The 11,837-nt window shown below is 35.0% G+C and overlaps 1 long non-coding RNA gene across 1 annotated transcript in view; it reads right to left on the bottom strand.

Moving 5' to 3' along the window:
- The window catches only part of LOC308343730, a 249,797-nt gene that overhangs the window by 99,311 nt on the left and 138,649 nt on the right, over nucleotides 1-11,837 (bottom strand). Inside the window, exon 2 of the long non-coding RNA XR_013966898.1 lies at nucleotides 4,311-4,393. This is a non-coding gene — a long non-coding RNA (uncharacterized lncRNA). The remainder of the gene's footprint in view (nucleotides 1-4,310; nucleotides 4,394-11,837) is intronic.

Below are 11,837 nucleotides of genomic sequence, written 5' to 3'. Positions count from 1 at the left end.
CCAATGCAGGGCTCTATCCCAGGACCCCGAGATCATGACCTGAGCTGAAAGTAGAGGCTTAACCCACTGACCCACCCAGGTGCCCCTCAGTACATGTTTTTAAATAGCATTTAATAAGCTCTTCCATTTTCAGAGATGCAGAACTTTGACTTCCTGATATGACTTCCAAATATGTCCTTTATCCACCCATTCCTTAAAATTCTTCTGACTTTCTCTCATACTTAAAAGTCCCTTTACCTTAGTTTTGCCCATGATGAATAATGCCATGAGATTGATCACTATGAAGCAACAGTGTCATCACGCCATGCTTCTACACCAAAAAGCAATCAACACTATATCCCTTGCCTACAGGATAAATTAATTAATTCAATGTAAAAAAACATCTACTGAGTGTTTCCTGTGTGCCAAAATATTCCTAAAACCTCATGAACTGGAACTCATAGCACTCTGAATTTGGTTGTGACCAACATTTTCATCATTATCTCTAAACTCTGACCTTCTTGGATCTTATACTCTAGCTAAGTTTTTCTTCTTGGCTCCTTTACACTTATCTTGTGCCTTCCCATGTCCCACATTTTTCACATTAATGTTGCTCTCTTCTTTATAGCCTAACCTAATTTTTAAGATATGATGAAACTTCTCCTCTTTTATGAAAATTTCACAAGCTATTCTGAATACGGTCAGTTTACTTCCTATTGTATTCGATTGTCTTTTAATTACAGGCTACCTTCCAGTATATTTCATTTTATTGTATCAATTTTTATTATGTAAGTCAGTATTATATGGTGAGAAGAACAGGTCTTTTGTATTGGTCATATTTGTGTTCAAACTTCCAGTAAGTTACAGACTAGCCATGTGATTTTGGTTAAATTAATTTCTAAATGGATTTCCTTATCTGTAAAGTGAAATTAGTTAATAACTATTTCCTAGTGTGATGGGTAAGAATCCAGTGAAATAGCATTGGTACTTATTAACTCTGATTTTGCTACAATCCCACATTTTTTATATGTTTATCTTTACCACCTAGCTTGCAAGCCCTTAAGAACCAGAGAGTTTTATTATATTTTATTTCATATACTATTATAAAAAGCAGAATTATAGGAAACATTTATTTAATAATAGGCTGTTTATTTCATTTTCCTATAATACACTTATGGGAAAGAGTAAACCAAAGAAACAAGAACATGTTAGAAAGATAATATCCTATTATTAAATAATTTAAGCTAAATTTTATGTGTATGTGCATGTACGCATGTATTTTGTATATATGTTTATTTAAGTTTATAGATAGTATATATATAAATGTACATGTATGCTTGTATATATAGGTTTACATAAACAAAAATATACTCTCAAATATCTGTATATACACATACACAAAAATAAGCCAGATAAGAAACTGATTATCTGGGGCACCTGGGTGGCTCAGTGGGTTAAGCCTCTCCCTTCGGCTCAGGTCATGATCTCAGGGTCCTGGGATCGAGCCCCGCTTCAGGCTCTCTGCTCATCAGGGAGTCTGCTTCCCCCCCTCTCTCTCTCTGCCAGCCTCTCTGCCTGCTTGTGATCCCTCTCTGTGTCAAATAAATAAACAAAATTAAAAAAAAGAAAAAGAAAAAGAAACTGATTATCTTGGGTTGAAGTATTTCTGGACAGCACAGTTCTGTTGGATTTGCATTTGGAAGTAATAATGCTCCTCCTCAGAGGGTACTATATCAACATTTTAAGGCGGATTTCAATACTTCAATTTGAAGAGAGCTCAAAACATGTATTTTGAACTGATCAGTTTCAATTATATTAAAGGGAAATCAATAACTCAGTAAAATACACAAAAATCATTTGTAAGATTATACTAATTGAAAGCACATATCTCTAAAAATTTGCTTTTAAGGAGCATTTCTGGATTTAGGGGGAATTTTAAATTTAATCTTACATTGCATTATTGATCAACTTGATTAAAAGAGCACTCCCATTTTTCCACATTCTATTTTTTACATTAAAATCCAAGCACAAAGTGCTTTAGCATTGCCCTTCATTTGTTCTTCCCAGTTGGAATGCATGGCTAATCTCTCCAGGGAATGTTCTTGCTATTTATTATTGATTTTATAGCTCAAAAACCTAAGTGGGCAGCAAATGGGCTGGATTTCAGATTAGGAAATAATCACTTAGAAGAAGAAACCAGCTGGACACTTGTGATAAATTGCTATTTTCTGTCTGAATTTTATACCTAGTGATAGGTAGTTTACAGAATTAAGCTCCATATGGACAAAATGGCGCTGAGGGGACTGCACCATAACCTGTGCATACTTACAGATGCCTCATTCACTCTTTGGGGACGCATTTTAGGAGAAACATGTCATAATCAGGGATTTAGGAATAATGAAAGATTTGGCTTTCATCTGTTTTTCATGGATTTACCAGAGCTGAGATAAAGAAAACAAACACACACAAATGTTAGCTGTGATAGCATTAAAGCCCACTAAACAAATGTTCCCTGAACATGATCACGCACACAGAGACACACATGCACGTACACACATAAACACACAAAACTCTCACACAACCAGCACCAGCAGCACTATAATTTCTAGTACAGAAATAGTCCCAGTGCTTTACAATAATGGAGAAACAAAAGATCGGTTATAAAAGAGTACTAACGAATTCTCCAATTGTTTTCTTTGTTTTACATTATCTAATCTAAACTAACCTTATGCAGACTTCTTAAGTGCTGATCTATGAGAAATCTTCCAATTTATAATAATGATTTTGGGTTAAAAAAAAAGATTTTGGGTTATACATGAGAATTCTTTAAAACATTATTATCAATAGTATTATCAATATATTATCAATAATATTCAGGAATATTGTCAGGAAGCTGAAATCACTAAATAGTTGAAACTGATAAAATTTAAGGCAGGGAATTGGTTATACATATGATGGAATTACTGAATGACCAGGTGGATGAGAGGAAGCAACACTGAGATTAGCAAAAGCGCAAAGCCACTTCTACCACAGCCTAGAGAGATAACAGGAAGGAGTGGTGATATTATCTGGGCTCAGGGCCTTGGATTACCAGGACATTGGGGCCAAGGTGGACCCATGGAGAATATAAACTTATTGCGGAAGAAACTAAAGCAGAGCAAATGAGAGAGATAATCCTTTCCAGGGCCCTCCAGTTGTCAACTGATAACTTTCATTGGATAAACCAGGCCAAGAGAGAGCTAACAAAGGGGAAACACTTCCTGTTGGGGCAATTCCCCTTTGATTTTCCTTTCTGGGAGGAGGAAAAAAAACAAAACAAAACAAACAAGCAAAAACAAACAAACTAGACTTGATCTGAGGGAAAACAGGCCCAGGACCAAAACAAATACATATCATTTTTATATAATAATTTGTCAAACTTTGAATTATTTAAAACTCAATAGACTATCTCGAAACTCCAGATTCATTAAAAATTTCATTGCCATACTACAAAAAATAGAAACAGAAGAATTTTGAAATTAAAGAAAAACTGCACCACTGAGAATTTCAGACATTTCTCAAGCTCATTTTAATTATAGTTTATCAAGCAAAGATGATGACTCACTAAATTATTTGGATAAATGCAACAATTACATACTATCCATACACTTATCAATGTATCTTAGTGTTTATGTGATGAACTTTTCCTAAAATCAACATCCTTAAATATGGGAATATAGTAGTGGATTTTTCAAATGTGTTTTGTACAATTTAACAATTTAGTAAATGAAGCATTAATATACTTGATTTGAGAAGAAGTACCAGCTGTATAACCTGTTCTTTAACTTTTATTATCACTTACATAGGAAATAACTGACTAATCATGTCAAGGGCATCATATTCATATTCATAGACTGAATTTTTCCAACTCTTCACAGAATGTGTTACACTAACTGTAAGTTAAAAGGGTCAAAGTACAATTTAATATTTTTTAAAATAAAAAGAAAAGGGTATTTTTAGTAATAACACTAATTAAAAATTACACTTAAATCCATGGAAATATGATCAATAAAAATAAGCTTGTGGCGTTTTTCTCAATTTATTGACATTATTCACTGGTGTGTCAGTAAAGGCCTGTTTCTTTAGAAAAAAATTTCCTTGAAAACAGTCTTAAAACTTCAAGAAGAATATTTTGAAGTAGAAACCAGAATTTCTTACATATTTCTGATACAGTCATCTCCATCATATAATGAACTTTGCCTTTGCTATATGATGGCAAAGGATATCATACACAGTGATAGATCAAAATTACATCACAAACTGCCAAGATTTAGCACCTAAATCAGTCTTACCTCATTTGATATGTATCCTCATCCTTTCAGACTGCCAGGTTAACCTTGAAAACCCTGAATTCCTGGCCCCATCTTGGAATACCCTAAAAGACAAAAAAGCAAGACAGACCACTATGATAAACCAACTGAAACCAAGAAAGATAAACTTTTTTAAAATGATAAAACCACAAAGACTGACCCCAGTCAAATGCCAGTATAAATATGACTCTTAACTAGACTAATTATCTATGAAATATTTTAGAGGGATACACTTGATTTTTTCAGGTTACTTATTAAAGAAAAACATGGAATGCATAGATTTAGTGGGGAGTGACTGGCTCTGACCATGCTTTCTGAGTTGGTGGAGATGGACTTCCCCAAAGGAAGAAGCAATTCCCTATGTCTTAGGATTGCCATGGGTCTAATCTGACAGTGTGACCCTTTGTATTGTTTCACCATCCTTTAAAGACCCATTATGAAGTAATGAACGTAAGTTTGGAAGATGAGGAAAGTCTCAAATAAACTGCCAACATTAAAACTGTTTATCACATGACCTCAATAATCTTATTCCTCACACCAAAATAAAGTATAAGCCAGTTCGCTTTGAATGACTCCTATCCCTACCCTACTGAAAATCATCTCCAAAATATGTTGAAGTTTGGAGAAAAATGAACATCCTGCACTATTCCTGAGACTAGAGATAGGAAAATTCTAGCACAAAACATCAAATTATTCACATGCAGTCATTTCACACTCATGTAAAATAAAATGCAACAATGCAATTAGAATTCTAAGTCAGATGGAACCCAGACCCTTGGAGCTTCTCTCCATTAAAGGATTATTACCAACCCTGGAATGGAACCTCCTGCAAGAAACTTAGTGAATCCTGAGTTTCTCACCTGTGCATCTTAAAAACACCCTTTTCTATCAGGAAAGTATCCATTCATATTCATAATTATTAAGAAATGTTTTAAGTTTCTGTTTTAGAAGCGAGCACAAATTTAGAGTAATCTGTTATCTCTTCATTATTGCCAGCTTGTGAAAAATAAACAGAAATTAGAGTTCCAATATCATTTTATAATCAGCAAACTGTGAATATTCTGTTTTTAAAATAGTTTACAATATTAAGGAAAGATTAATCAAAACAATATCAATAAAAATGGCTATAATCCTTCAATGTGAAAGAATATAATAAAAAAGGAAATGGAAATCTCAAAATTAGACATTATTTAATACTTTCATCTCTCAAGTGTAAGAAATTCTAAATAGAAACATCTTTCTCAAGAGATGCCTACTTTGGCCAATGAACCAGAACAAATGTGGTTAATGGAGGAGGAGAAAGAGGAAGACACAAAGAATAAATAGCTAAGAAATGTCTTGATCTCTTTCTTGTTTTTTGTTTTTTAGTCAGAATTTTTAAAAGAATCGATTGATCTTTAAATTAATAAAAACAACATAAAGACACAAAATAAACAGAGTAATAAAATCCCTCCATAATATGAAAAAGATAAAAGAGGGCATGGTGACTTTCAATCCATAATGAGAACATATAATAAATGGTAAGTTTTGGTAAGATCACACATTGCCCTAAACAGGTCTATTTGATGTGCATAACCCATACTAATTTTATTTTTTTTTAAGATTTTATTTATTTATTTGACAGACAGAGATCACAAGTAGACAAAGAAGCAGGCAGAGAGGGGAGGAAGCAGGCTCCCTGCTGAGCAGAGAGCCTGATGCGGGGCTCGATCCCAGGACCCTGGGATCATGACCTGAGCCGAAGGCAGAGGCTTTAACCCACTGAGCCACCCAGGCGCCCCAACCCATACTAATTTTAAACACATGCCTTCCCAAACTTTGATGTCCAGATACACACATATCTGATCTTCAGCAAAATATACAAAAAGTAATAATCTATATGTAATTTCAGATCGATAAACAACACCTATTCACAGATATCACTCACAAATACCCAACTGATGTATTTCGTTTCTGCTTGTTATAATTAGAGGAACACAATACATACTCATATATATGTGCATATGTGCAATCTATTCCTATGCACCCACATACACACACACACACACACACACAAACACTTTCAGAAGATCCAAATGATTCCTGAGAGTACATGAATTAGCAACTGTAAGAAACATAACTGACACAACAGATTACCCGATACTCTACTCTGAAGCAGAGCTGGGCAACCATACTTCAGTGGAATAGGCTCAGAATCAGCAACTGGTAGATTTCTGCCTCTCGAGCTCCGTGATTAATGGGACTGAGCCACCAATTCCTAGCTCCACGTTTCTCAGTTGTGATTTTCAAGTGAGAGGATTTGAGGAGTCCAGCTTGAGACCCAATCATTCATTTATACACTCATTCAGAAGAATTGAGCATCTACCATGTACTAAGTACTAAGTACTATGAATTGTGTATACTGAGGTTCAAGCCAGCCGGCAGGCATGTCATGGCCATGAGGGTGGCTGAGCAGGGCCACACAGCAGAAACAGGTCTGTCTAGGGCCTACTCCTGGGGAGCAGAAAAGATATGCTCTGCTGATGATATCTGAATAGGTGTCTACAACATGGATATGATGACTTGCTGGGGTAAGCAGAGGTTGGTTAATGGGGAAGTACTAAAAGACTAGAGTTGATAGTGTGTGGTTAATTAGCTGGACAAAGGAAAGAATTTGAGGAGACAAGGGAGTGAGTTGCCTTCCAAATGATCTTAAGAAGCCACTTCATGGTTAGATATTGGAATTCAGTGTCTTAATATTTTTTCATGCATCTATGAGTTGCTATTGGCAAATGAATTCAGGGACAATAAATTCAAATTCATTTTCCTGAAGGATTTGAAGTTGGAAAGAAAAGGTAAGCCTCCTCTTTCATGTTCTTGCGGATTATGAAATTTCACTAATAAAACTCTAAAAAAATATTGTTACCATAAATTGTTGTCTTTAATGTTGTGTAATTTAAATTTACTTCTCTTCTCCCTCATACTGGTTGTTCCAAGTCAAGAAAACCTTGTAGTTGAGGAGGCAATTATTTAATCTCACTTTACCATATAAAATACTCTCTATTAGATTAGAGAGTTAGTAATCATTTTATGTCTTGACAAAGCACCAGTTACTAATTTTCTAAGTCTTTTTGAGCAAAGCTTTATCTGTAAAATAGCATGTCATATAGCTTTTTACCTTATTTTCACTCCATAATAGAGGGATCTTAGTACAATTAAAGGGATATTACATTTTACTAAGGAGAACTGAACCAATTATTAATTAATAGAAATAGCAAGTAATTTAAAAACTTCTCTATACCTTCCCTTGGCCCAACAGCATTACATTAGCAGAATTACAAACCACACAATTGGACTTTTTCAATTAAATAAATCTAAGGCACTATGAGTTATGCATAATAAAGTAACAATTTAAGGTCACAGTCAGTGCACATAAAATCAAACAGTGACTCATTTTTTCTCAAGAAAGACAATTTGGAAGATAGTGATCATAAGGTTGTGGAGTTTGAAATACTAAAAGAGGTGTGAGAAAGATTAAAAAAATATAGACTTCAAATTTATAATTTTAGAAAGTTCATAACATTGATAGAAAAAAATTACAGCATTTTATTTCCTTAAAGGAATAGTTTCTCTCTGAGAGATGTTCCAAAGAGGAAAAGAGGAAACAATCAAAACTATGCAGGAAGTAACTGTTATGAATTAATTTATTTCATAAGTAACAATTATGTTCTCTGAATCAGCGACAAGGTGGGAAAAAATATACAGATGGTCTCAGAATTTCCAATAAGATAGAAGGCACAATACTGCAAGAATTCAGTGGGCTAAGAGGGAGGAGAAAGAAAGTAGGGGACTTCAAGGAAAAACACTGAACCTCCTACTTGGAAGGAGAGGGTGGGCTTCAAAGGCTTTTTGAAGTTGAGACCTGAGGATGAGTTAGCCTTGGGAAGAAAGTGGGTGGGGTCGGGGGGTTAGGGACCAGAGTTTTCCAGCCAAAGGAACCATCATAGGCCAAAGTTCAGGAGATCAAGAAGGCAAAAGATTTGTTTGAAGACACGGAGAAAAATTCAGTAGGACTGAAACCTAATCACACATTAAGCAACTTACTCCCCACAGAGTTGTAAATAATTGTGTGATTGCATACAGAGAACTAAAACGATGCAATTTCCAAAGTAATCTCTGGAAAGATCACTTGGAAGGAGATAGGATGGGATGGGAAAGAAGGAATGGTTGGAGGTCTTCTCACTAAGTTGAATGAAAAATGACAAAAGCACAATGGGACTGTAGGAGTGGGGAGGAAAGATAGACTAATACAAGAGATATTGAGAAAGCACATGGAGAGTATTTTGAGTTTTATTTCATATGGATAGTTAATGAAAGGTAAGGGTAAAAAAAGTAAGTGCTACCCAACTATTGCTTAAGCAACCCAATGGTGTTTGGTGCTCTTTGTTAGCAAAGGAGTGCTGGATGAAAAGAAGGTGTACATATTGTCATATACTCCCTAAAAATATGAGGAGAAAAAGAAGCAAGCAGGTTCATAAACTTCAATTTTGAATTTTTCTAAGAGCTGAATAATTGAACACTCACATTTGTGCAAGATGTCATAAAAATAATATGAATAAAAGAATAATGTCAGAGGTGTCACTGCGCAAAATAAAACACAAAAAGGAAATGAAAATAATTGTGTAAGTGAACTGAAAAATATGAGACTAACAAAGGAAAATATAGATCAGTTAGCTAATTTGGAACGTGAATAAAGGAAATTTGAGTTTTGGAATATCGATTTGGTTATTAGTTAATGTTATGCAAATCTTACAAAAATCTTGCAAAAGAAAACCCAAGAATGAATTTCAAATTAGGTTTAAACAACTTCACCATGTTAGAGGTTTTAAAAATCACCTATATTGTATACTGTGAAGCCCACTTCAGGAACATTTATACTTAAGAATATTTATTCTTTAAAAAAAAGAATATTTATTCTTTTGAGATATTAGGTGATAAAACAAAACAAAACAAAATTGGAAAGAGTAACGCTTTGTTAAAATGGAGATATATATCCAGTGAGACACAATTCTCCCCCTCAGGAACCTAATGAAAAATGTTTTCACATATTAAAGAAGGCTACACATATTTGTCAAAAATAAATCATGTCAAGCATAGTGTCTTTCTTTGATCTTTTAGGTAGGAAAATGCAGTATATGTTATATGGAAATTATTCTGGCTTTGAACATTCACACTTGGCAAACAAGGATTTGGGAAAGGAGAAGACTGATAGCTCTCTGGCATATAAAGAATGTCAGAGAAGAAATTGGAAAATTAGACAGGAGTCTGTATTAAATATAAAAAAGAGTGAAAGAAAAGATTATTCTTTCTGTCATGATGGCCAAAATTGACAAGTAAACAAGAAACTATGAGTTATGATAAAGGGAAGTCAAGGCCATATGGAACCATATGGAAAAAGCAGCTAACATTATGTATCAGGGAAATCTTCCCAGAGAAAGAAAGCCTTAATGTGAGATTTGCAGGATGAATAGAACTTAACCAATGGAGGGAAAAAAATACATCCCGGGCAAAGGAAACTGAACTGAGCAAGTGTCCAGTAAAAACAAGTGTCCAGTAAAAACTCTACATACCCTGCAGTGTAGACAGGAAAAGGGTAATGGAAAGAGATGTAAACAACTGAGATGAACACATTCTCCATTTTTTTTAAAAGATTTTATTTATTTATTTGACAGAGAGAGAGAGATCACAAGTAGGTGGAGAGGCAGGCAGAGAGAGAGAGGAGGAAGCAGGCTCCCCGCTGAGCAGAGAGCCCGACGTGGGGCTCGATCCCAGGACCCTGGGATCATGACCTGAGCCGAAGGCAGAAGCTTAACCCACTGAGCCACCCAGGCGCCCCACATTCTCCATTTTTATCAGAACATACACTTCCTCTTGGTTGTTTTACAGACATTAATATTTTGGGTATAACAGCCTGGTTTATCTAATGTACCAGTGAATCAATGCTTCATTGTGTGCTTTCTTAAAACAACAACAAAGTACTTCCAAATATCTTTCACAATCTTATGCCTCACTTATAGCCAATTTACTACTGGCGTAGTAAATAATTTACTAATTATTAGACAGTTAACATATTGAATATTCATATTGAGTAAATGAGACAAGAAGCTTAAAAAGTTATTTCTGTAACTTCTTAGCCAATTAGAGTATGTCTAGGTTCAGTCCTTTATCATTCTCATTGCTTTGTAGATTTCTTTTCCTAAACATGAAAGGTCTATTGTAAAATCTCGTAACAATAGTCCTAAAACTCCTCTAAAACAGTTTTGTTTCTTCTTTAGTTTCACTCACACGTTTCAATACTAATCACCTGTGGAAGAAAAGAAAAAAGGAAGGATGGGAAGGGAGGGGAGAGGAGAGGAGTGGAGCGGAGCGGAGAAAAGGGGAAAAGGAAGGGAAAGGAAAGGAAAGGAAATGGAAAAGGGAAGAGAAAGGGAGGGAGGACAGGCAGACAGGCTTTTTTTTTTAAGATTTTATTTATTTATTTGACAGACAAAGATCGCAAGTAGGCAGAGAAGCAGGCAGAGTGGGAGAGGAGGAAGCAGGCTCCCTGCTGAGCAGAGAGCCCAATGCGGGGCTCAATCCCAGGACCCAGGGATCATGACCTGAGCCGAAGGCAGAGGCTTTAATCCACTGAGCCACCCAGGTGCCCCCAGACAGGCTTTTTTAGCTAAAAATCTGTTCTGTTCCTGGCAACAATACCTAACCATTATCAGCTTAAACCAAGAAGACTCTATTTGTTTCATGCATGTGGACATTTTCACTACATTCATGGCAGGAAGAAAGTGCAAAGGACAGTATCAGCTTCATTTTTCCTCTTTAACAACGAATAAATATTTCCAGAATCCTCCTAGAAGAGTTCCATTTATGTTGTAACGGCTAAAAATATGTTACATGATAGCACTTAGATACAAGGGAAGCTGGGAAAATAATTACAGCTTTTCTAGATATGTTAAACAAGAGGAAAGATGTTGAAAATGACTATTGGGCCCTACTACTGATTTTGAAGACTCTATGGAAAAGAATCAGAAATTTGAAATAAATGAGTATTTCTGAACTTACACAAAGTGGATACCTGTATCCTCATCCCTTTTTTGGAAAAGTCTTTTAATCTCTCTGACCTTTAGTATATTCTTGGAAAAGGAGAAGTTATATATATAATGTAACACAGCTTGTATTATAAAGATCAAATGTGATAGTTTATGTAAAAACACTATATGAGCTAAAGAGGACTATCAAATATTTATTATTATGTTGGAGCTATGATAGGCTAGATTTGTGAATATGAATAACCAAGTAATAAACAGTATGAATGATTTTGATTCACATTTCCTTCTATGGCTGATCTGAAGATAAAAGAGTGAAATGGATGGCTAGCTACACCATTCAACCCAACTTAATGAAACCAACCATGACTGATAATATTACTTTTAACTACTTTTTCAACTTATTTCAGTCACCACATCCAATCCCTAA

This window comes from Martes martes (genome assembly GCF_963455335.1).
Source record: "Martes martes genome assembly, chromosome: 5".
NCBI lineage: Eukaryota > Metazoa > Chordata > Mammalia > Carnivora > Mustelidae > Martes > Martes martes.
The sequence above is the reverse complement of the archived record's forward strand: the minus strand, read 5'-3'. Positions and strand labels throughout refer to the sequence as shown.